This window comes from Convolutriloba macropyga, chromosome 6, assembly GCF_964194025.1.
Source record: "Convolutriloba macropyga chromosome 6, txConMacr16.3, whole genome shotgun sequence".
In the NCBI taxonomy this organism is placed as follows: domain Eukaryota; kingdom Metazoa; phylum Xenacoelomorpha; order Acoela; family Convolutidae; genus Convolutriloba; species Convolutriloba macropyga.
In genome coordinates, this window is record NC_134473.1 from 72156194 (window position 1) to 72164025 (window position 7832).

The 7832-nt window shown below is 36.3% G+C and overlaps 1 pseudogene; it reads right to left on the reverse strand.

The window, feature by feature from the left end:
- LOC142341188 (sodium- and chloride-dependent glycine transporter 2-like) overlaps positions 1 to 7118 on the reverse strand; it is an 18617-nt pseudogene extending 11499 nt beyond the window's left edge.
- Between the last annotated feature and the right edge of the window lie 714 nt (positions 7119 to 7832).

Genomic DNA, 7832 nt, shown 5'->3' on the forward strand with positions numbered 1-7832 from the left:
TATCGGGTTCTGTAAAATTAGAGTTGTGAATCTTATTAACCTTCTTTCTTAAATAGGCTTAAACCTAGGTTTTAAACTAATTAGCAGAGCTATTAAAATTATGCATGCAAAAATTGATCAAGAAAAAACCTCCGACAAATTTGAACAAGGTTTTAAGCTCGTAATGAAAACTTTGCTGGTAATGCATTTCTTCAGACGACCATTACTAACCGGTGACATCGGTGAGTTTGTTGAAGTCTGGTTGTATGAAGAACTTGAGTCCATTGGCCATTCCAGGGAGGGTGAGTCCCCTCACAAACAGAACAAATAGGAGGATGAAGGGGGCTGTGGCTGTCACGTACACTACTTTGCCAGAGGACTCAACGCCTAAACAGTCAAGAAAACGTACAAAAAATCCGGATCTCTTAAACTTTTATATCTGTGTACAGCCTGGGTCGACCGGGAAATATCTGTGTTTAACCGGATTGACCACCACAAAATATTTAGCAGTATTAAAACGTCCATACAGGGATTTTATGAAAATCAACTAATCATAAAAGAGTGAGAAAAAAAACTTGGCTTGACTTTGGTTGATGAACGGTAAAAGGCGATAAGCAGTTTCTAAACACCACCCGGACCCCAGTCCCATAGTAGATCATTACTGAAACATGGTATTCCAATTGTATATCGTCGGCCCAGTACTCTATCAGTGTATCTTAAGAGTATCATCCAACGCATGATGTTCAGTATAAGTCCCATATATACTTTTTCTGAAAATAGACTGAGCATTCTTGGTTTTGATTCCCATGATGTTCATAGCAAAATCATGAAAAATTATGAAAATTTAAAAAATAAAATTTAAATTTTGGACGATGCACTTTTTGAGCATGACGATGACTTACAATCTTAAAACATTGCAAGAAACGTATTAAGATTATAAAAAAAAACCGCCAAAACCAGAAAATACACGCCAAAAACAGACAAATTTGGACTGAAATAGCAGATGGAGTTTTGTTTGAATGTCTTAGTTTTAGCTCCGACGAAAACAGATACGGTTCTGGGTTGACGATATACAAATGGAGTACAATGTTTCAGGACTGATATGCTATGGGATGCTTTAGATTGCACCGAACGGAGTATAAATAAAATTAAATTACCCAGCTATTACCCACCCTGTAGGGTCGTAATACATCGAGTTAGCAATACGTCTGGAACCCCCCCCCCCCCCCCCCCCGACCGCAATCCAGTAATTTAAATCTGAAATGTTAATCTTGCCAACTGTGTGCACACTAGGGTCCGAGCAGGCCAGCAAATACAACTGTTCTTAAAGCAATTGTTTCCCATGCATAAAATGTCGAAATTTAAAAATCATTCAAAGTAACGTTAGTACCATAAAACGCCATAAAAGAAAAGTTTCATGGTCCGTTTTATGGACAAAAATTTATCATAAATAAAGTTTCTTTTTGCAACGCATTTGAACTTCAAGAAATTGCTTACAAAGGTAGGCGAACAAACAACAAGTGTGCTTGACCCATGACCCTGATGGATTGCTCAACTTGACAACAGACAAAGTTGAAAACCCGGAAATGAACAATATTAGTACTTTAACGGATATAAAAAAAATGTCTAAATTTACTTTTCATGGTAAAAAGTGACATGATCAGTAAAAATACAGACTGAGAAATACTATGATTCAGCGCTGATTTACAATGCTACTATGATCCGGGAGCCTAACTAAATTTAGAACGTTTTGTAAGCACGGCATAAACGTGCATGAGAAAACTGTCCAATGTACTGAAAAAAGGTGAGCTGCCGATCAAAGATATTGAAGACCGTCGATTAAAAATTGCTGCATGAGTTTCTCCCACAACATTTGCCCCGTATGGGAACAACTATGATTGCCAATGTTTAGGTGCGCGACCCTAAACCGCTCTTATCAGACCATTTCCCAGATTTTGCCCTATGATCAGACCGTAGTGCGACCATTGTCCAGACCATCGGGCGACTCAAGCTTTTCCCAGACCATGTATTTTTGGTCGCACCACGCCACCGATGTGCGACCTAAATGGTTTCATCAGAGCGGTCTAGTGTCGCGCATCTAAACCTGGGTGAATTAGAGGTCTCACATTTTACGGTAAACGAAGAAAAGAACTTTAGAAAATTACTGGTTTCTCCAAAAAACAGAAAAAAGAGCAACTGGAAAAACGGTACCGCGAGGAAAAAAAACCTTAGTTTTTGTTTCGTGATTGGATTCAGCAAAAAGCAACTAGTCAAATTCAGCCTCACCCGTGAATTGATAGAAAAGCTTTAGCCGAAATCTGTATCGTCTCCAAAGAAAGCTTCGATCGAAAGAATCTACAACCTTTAATTAGGACAAAGTAGATGAGGACTTGTGCCAGGACGAACGCCGCGTACTGGGGTCCTAGGAAGGATCCGACATCGTCAATGCCAGAGGAACGAGACAGGACATTATTGACCCAAAACTCCTCGGCAGATGAGGTCCAATTATTGTCATGGTGAATGAAGTACTGGTCTCTTTCTGCAAGATCATAGCGACACACGTATTCATCCATCACTCCATCCTGTAGCAATAGAAATACTGGATGTACACCTCCATCCAATCAGAGACTGAGAAGACACTATTCTATTTTATATAGAGAGAACTCCACTAACTATAGTCAATCTAATAGAGTAGTTGCACGATGTGTATACCTCTGACTCCAGTGTTAACTCTTTTATACATCGTTATAATTGAAGTACACCTTCAGTGCTTTACTGAGTCGGTTAGTCTTAGAGATATAGGTAAGCCTACTTCGCGCGTAGAAATATGTAGCCCTAATTATTTATACCTTAAGGCTGTAAAAGGAACCCATCTCGGGTCTGCCTTTATCCTTCAAACAAAAAGAACTGAATTTTTTAAAATTTAATGATTAACGTAAGAGATTTAAAATAGTAAAAAATAGGAGCTTTAAATTTATGTCTGGTTAAACGTAAAATTTAGTCCAAGGAGTATAAATAAAATTGATGGGAAACCGTTTTTAACATTGAAAAACGATGATTATTTAAGTGAAATTTTCGTTCAAAATACATCAAAACAGCTCCAATATATTTTATTAATATCTTTAAAACTTTTTTTAAAGGGAAAGCAATGCTATCCGACCCAATTCCGATAACTCTCTCAATAGGTAGGTAAATCAAAAACGGGAAGGTGTGTTTTCACTTAATCTGAACAAATAAACAAATAAGAACAGATTTTGTTGTGAATTGAGATATTGAATAAAATCATTTTTAATAAAAGTGAAACAGTCAACTGGCGGTTTTAACAAAGATTGAAAAAACTAGTTTGATTAAGCTAAATTTATTATATTCCTAATCTGATATAAATCAGCATACTTTTAAGCACAAATACTAGTGAATGTAAATTAAGTTTTTTTGTGCGTGTCTGCAGTACTGATTTTCATTCTGATTCAAAGCTTATTCAGGGATGCATTCTAAGTTTTCCTCTGATTCATAGAAATTCATGGAACACTGATTCTGAATTTTACTCTGATTCAGAGAGGTTTCAGAATCGATGCAGAAACTATGAAAGCGTTCTGCGTCAGTACTGAAAAATAATATTCTGAAAATGTTGTTTTAAATCAGTTTTCAGTTTTGAAGCTGACTGAATGTTAGAAACAGGTCCGCACATACACTTATCTTTTAAGCCCTTTGGGGAGGGGGGAGAGGGCAAAATTGATTAAAAATCACTGTCCAGCATCACAACCAAAGACGAGATTTTTTTTTTTCACGGGTCTGACAGAAGCTTTTCGAGCCAGAGGGTCTGGTAGTGTCCAGGGTCCTGACTTTTCATTAAACCTGAGTTCTGACTGAAATTAACAGATACCTTTAGCTGAAAAGACCTTACATGTTCTATGCAGTATTTGAGTGGCTGGTTACAGTGGTCGCTGTTCCAGGAATGGTCACAACCATCCCAGGGCAGTTGGGTTGTGAATGAATTGACCAGGTAGTAGATGACCCAACCCAGAACTACATTGTAGTAAATAGCCACGAAGAAATTAAGCAGGAACATGGAGTAACCAATTCCTTTGAACAGAGGACAAATGTGCCAAATAGCCGTGGGACCTAAAAAGTAAAACAGCCGACATTGGGTGACACTTTTAAGGAAGACACTAAAAACGTATCCAGCAATAATGAAATTTTGATCGAGTAGGAATTGGCAGGATGATGAATAAGATCTTAAGAGGCTAAACGATGAAACTTCTCTCATATTTATCGATCAGCATTCTTTTTGACATAATAATAGAATTGCTATAGAGAGACACATGTATTTGTAACAGATATTTGTAAGATCTAATGAGAAATTTTCAATTTTTGGTTCAAACGATTGCTAACTTTGCCACCCCAACCGAAGCTGGTTGATTGCGGACTACGAATGACAATTGAATTCACGCAAAAACCACAAGTAGGCAAGAAAAAACCACGGCTCATATGTTGAGAGGGCAACGATATTTCGCAGTTACGACTGCAAGGTTAGTTTTCTTGTTTTTTAAATGGGATACAACCAACATTTGATATGATGCCGTTATGTTTTCCCTACGAGCTCTTTTCTACGTTTGATCGAAAGAACTATAATTAAATATATTTTTTAATGCTATATAAAATGTTATATGATTTTTTTGCTTTCCTATTCAAAAGAAAACTTTCTAAGTTATTGAATACGTCAATAGTATAAAAACGGTGGTGGTCAAGCAAGCCAATGGGCAAGCAAGCCGAATTTTGAAAATGAGGCCAAGAAAGCCGAAAAAATTTGGGATACCCTTATTTTAAGTTGCCTCTGGCGGGCCGGGGGCACAACCGGTCCGAGGTTTCCAGATTACATCCCACAGCGGATGAGAGGCAGGGCCATGGACAGTGGTCCGCTGAGGCCCGTACCAACTAGATGTCTAAAAATTGAGGTATTTTTTTCTGGTGCATTGGAATACATTATGCAGTATAAAATTAAGCGCAGTATTGATTGTAACGGTAATAATTTATTATTTCTGATTGATTACATTTCTATTACATAACTTTTCGCTTGCTTTTACTTTGACTTACTTTGTATTTGCCTATAAAACAAAAAAATTACTGCCAAGAAAACGACAGACGAACGGGAGTAGCTATGAGTTTAACAACCAGATTTGCAATTGACTAGAAAAGAACAATCGTATGCATTGCAAGGAATCTATATTGTTGCATTCTACATATTGTTTGTTTTAAAATTTGTTAAAAATTGAACAAATCATTTTGAAGATGAAAAAAAAAATGATTGATGATTTTTGATTAGCTAAATCTTTTTTCACTATATTCTCAAAATTTTACAACGCTTTGTGGCTGCTGGTCATGCATTATAAAGTTTTACTGAATGAGCAATCCGCCATGTTTTGCAACATTTGCTTTATAACACTGGTATTGGAACCAATTAATTCGTCGAAATTTTACTAAAAGGACGTTTTAAAACGTTAAGGTGCTTATCTCGGGGGAAGCTCACATAAATGTTCTTTTTCTATTTTCTGGGAACGAAACTAGTGAGAATAAGGCTAATCATAACATTCGTATTGCTTTACCAAATAGCGTTTTGAATTGCTAACCAGTATAGATTCACATTGATTGTTTTGTTTTCTTTCTGTTGCGTTGATGAGCCAGCGTAATGATCAGACGGATTAACTATAAAAAGCATAAATTGGAGCCAGATTCAGATATTGAAAAAACCAATAGGAATATATTAAGGCAATAAATCAATGGGAGTAAATTATTTAAATAATTAAGATCGTGTAACCATTAGAGCGACTATTCATTCTCCGAAACTCAAAGCAATAAAAATGTCTTTTAACAATCAATGTTTTTTGATTGTTTTTTTTTATTGATGCTGCATAAAAAATACAATTTTGGGTAAAACTAATTACAGAAGTAATTTCACAATTTTCTTCTTACTTTGTCAAGGTGCTTACCTAATGTTCCCTAATTGCTGGTTCTTTCACTTCCAAGCTCATCTATATATTTTATATTTGATAATACGTATTATTGCTTTAGGTTTCGCGGGTTTCTGTAACGTTAAGACTATTCTCTAGTTTTAAATATATTTGAATTCCCCCCAGGATATACAAACATATTTGAAGCATGAACAGGAATGATGCCACGAATTTCAATGGAATGACGCCACGATTATATATTTTCGATCATTTCAAGGTTTTTTATCAATGAGCCTGATTCAATTTATTACCCCCTTCCCACGGCTCTCAAAGACATCAGGGTCAACAAGACTGCAAAATGGGTCGGAACAATTGATATGCAAATGAATCGTAGTTCTTCATAGCTTCATTTTTTTTAAAAAAAATTAATTGCAATGGCGCCAAGGACGGACAAGTGCTGTTGCACCCAACCTGATTTTTCGATTTTTGTCAACTTTTTTTGCCACGGCCGTTCAATGGATAAATATAAGCGTGCAGAAATGGGATCTATTCTGTCCCCCCCCCCAGCCTAGTGAGCATATATTTTTTATGACCCCCAGACGCACGAGCTATTTTCTTACATAGTAACGTGCTATATAACAACATATAATTTGTAACTGGGGGTCGTAAAAAACACTGGGGGGGGGGGGCAAACAGAATAGATCCCAGAAATGTCATTCATATTGATAAAGAACCTAAAATTTACCTCTGCTCGAGTATTGTGCCAACGCTTGCTCCAAAAAGTAATAAGGAATTCCGACTGTAAACAACATGAAAGCATACGGGATAAGAAATGCCCCTCCCCCATTTGCAAATGTCCGGTATGGAAATCTCCATATGTTACCAAACCCTATGCAGTATCCAACAGCCGACAGTATGAACTCAATATATGACCCCCATTGACCTCTATCGTCTGCATCTTTTGACTTATTGTCCTCTGATTTTGCCGAGTTGTTCACTCCATTCGTTGAGTCGTTATTTGATGCTTGTCTGTAAAAATTGTCGCTGGAGTTGTTCATTGCTCAAAATTCGAAATTAAATAAATGATTTAATAAAATGATTCAATTAGTTTTACAATTCAAAAAGAAAAACTCAACGATAACAATAGCTGTAGCAAAATTGAATGTTTATTCGTCGTCGTGTTTTCTCCAAGTTCTGTGCGTACTAATACTTGCAGATAAAATAAAACATGTTTATACGTGTGAATCAGAAAAAAACGCTGAGTTATGTGTAGCTTTTCTATAAGTGTTCTTTGTTACAATGTTATCTCAAATAAAATAATTGGTAAGAAGCAGTCTCGCTTGTGCCGTTTTTTCTCTGAAAGTGTAAATTCAAATTTTTCAACCAACAAGGAGGCTCGGTAATGTGCGTTCGCACCCGTTAAAATACCCATTAAATTACGGGTATCCCAAAATTTTTCGGCTTTCTTGGCCTCATTTTCAAAATTCGGCTTGCTTGCCCATTGGCTTGCTTGACCACCACCGTTTTTATACTATTCACGTATTCAATAACTTAGAAAGTTTTCTTCTGAATAAGAGAGCAAAAAAATCATATAACATTTCATATAGCATAAAAAAATACTTAAATATAGTTCTTTCGATCAAACGTAAAAAAGAGCTCGGCAGGGAAAAACGGAACAGCGTCGTATCAAATGTTGGATGTTTCCCATTTAAAAAACAAGAACGGCAAGTCAACATCTGTTGACTAAAAACATCAGGTGTTCACTAAAAATATCAGTAATTTTGAGGCTTAGTAACGAAAATGATACAACATTGTAAAATAGGGCAAAAAAACGCAAAACAGAACAAAAGAAGGATTAGTTGAAGAATAAATTTGTTTTTTTTTTGTTGAAAAACTTTGAACTGA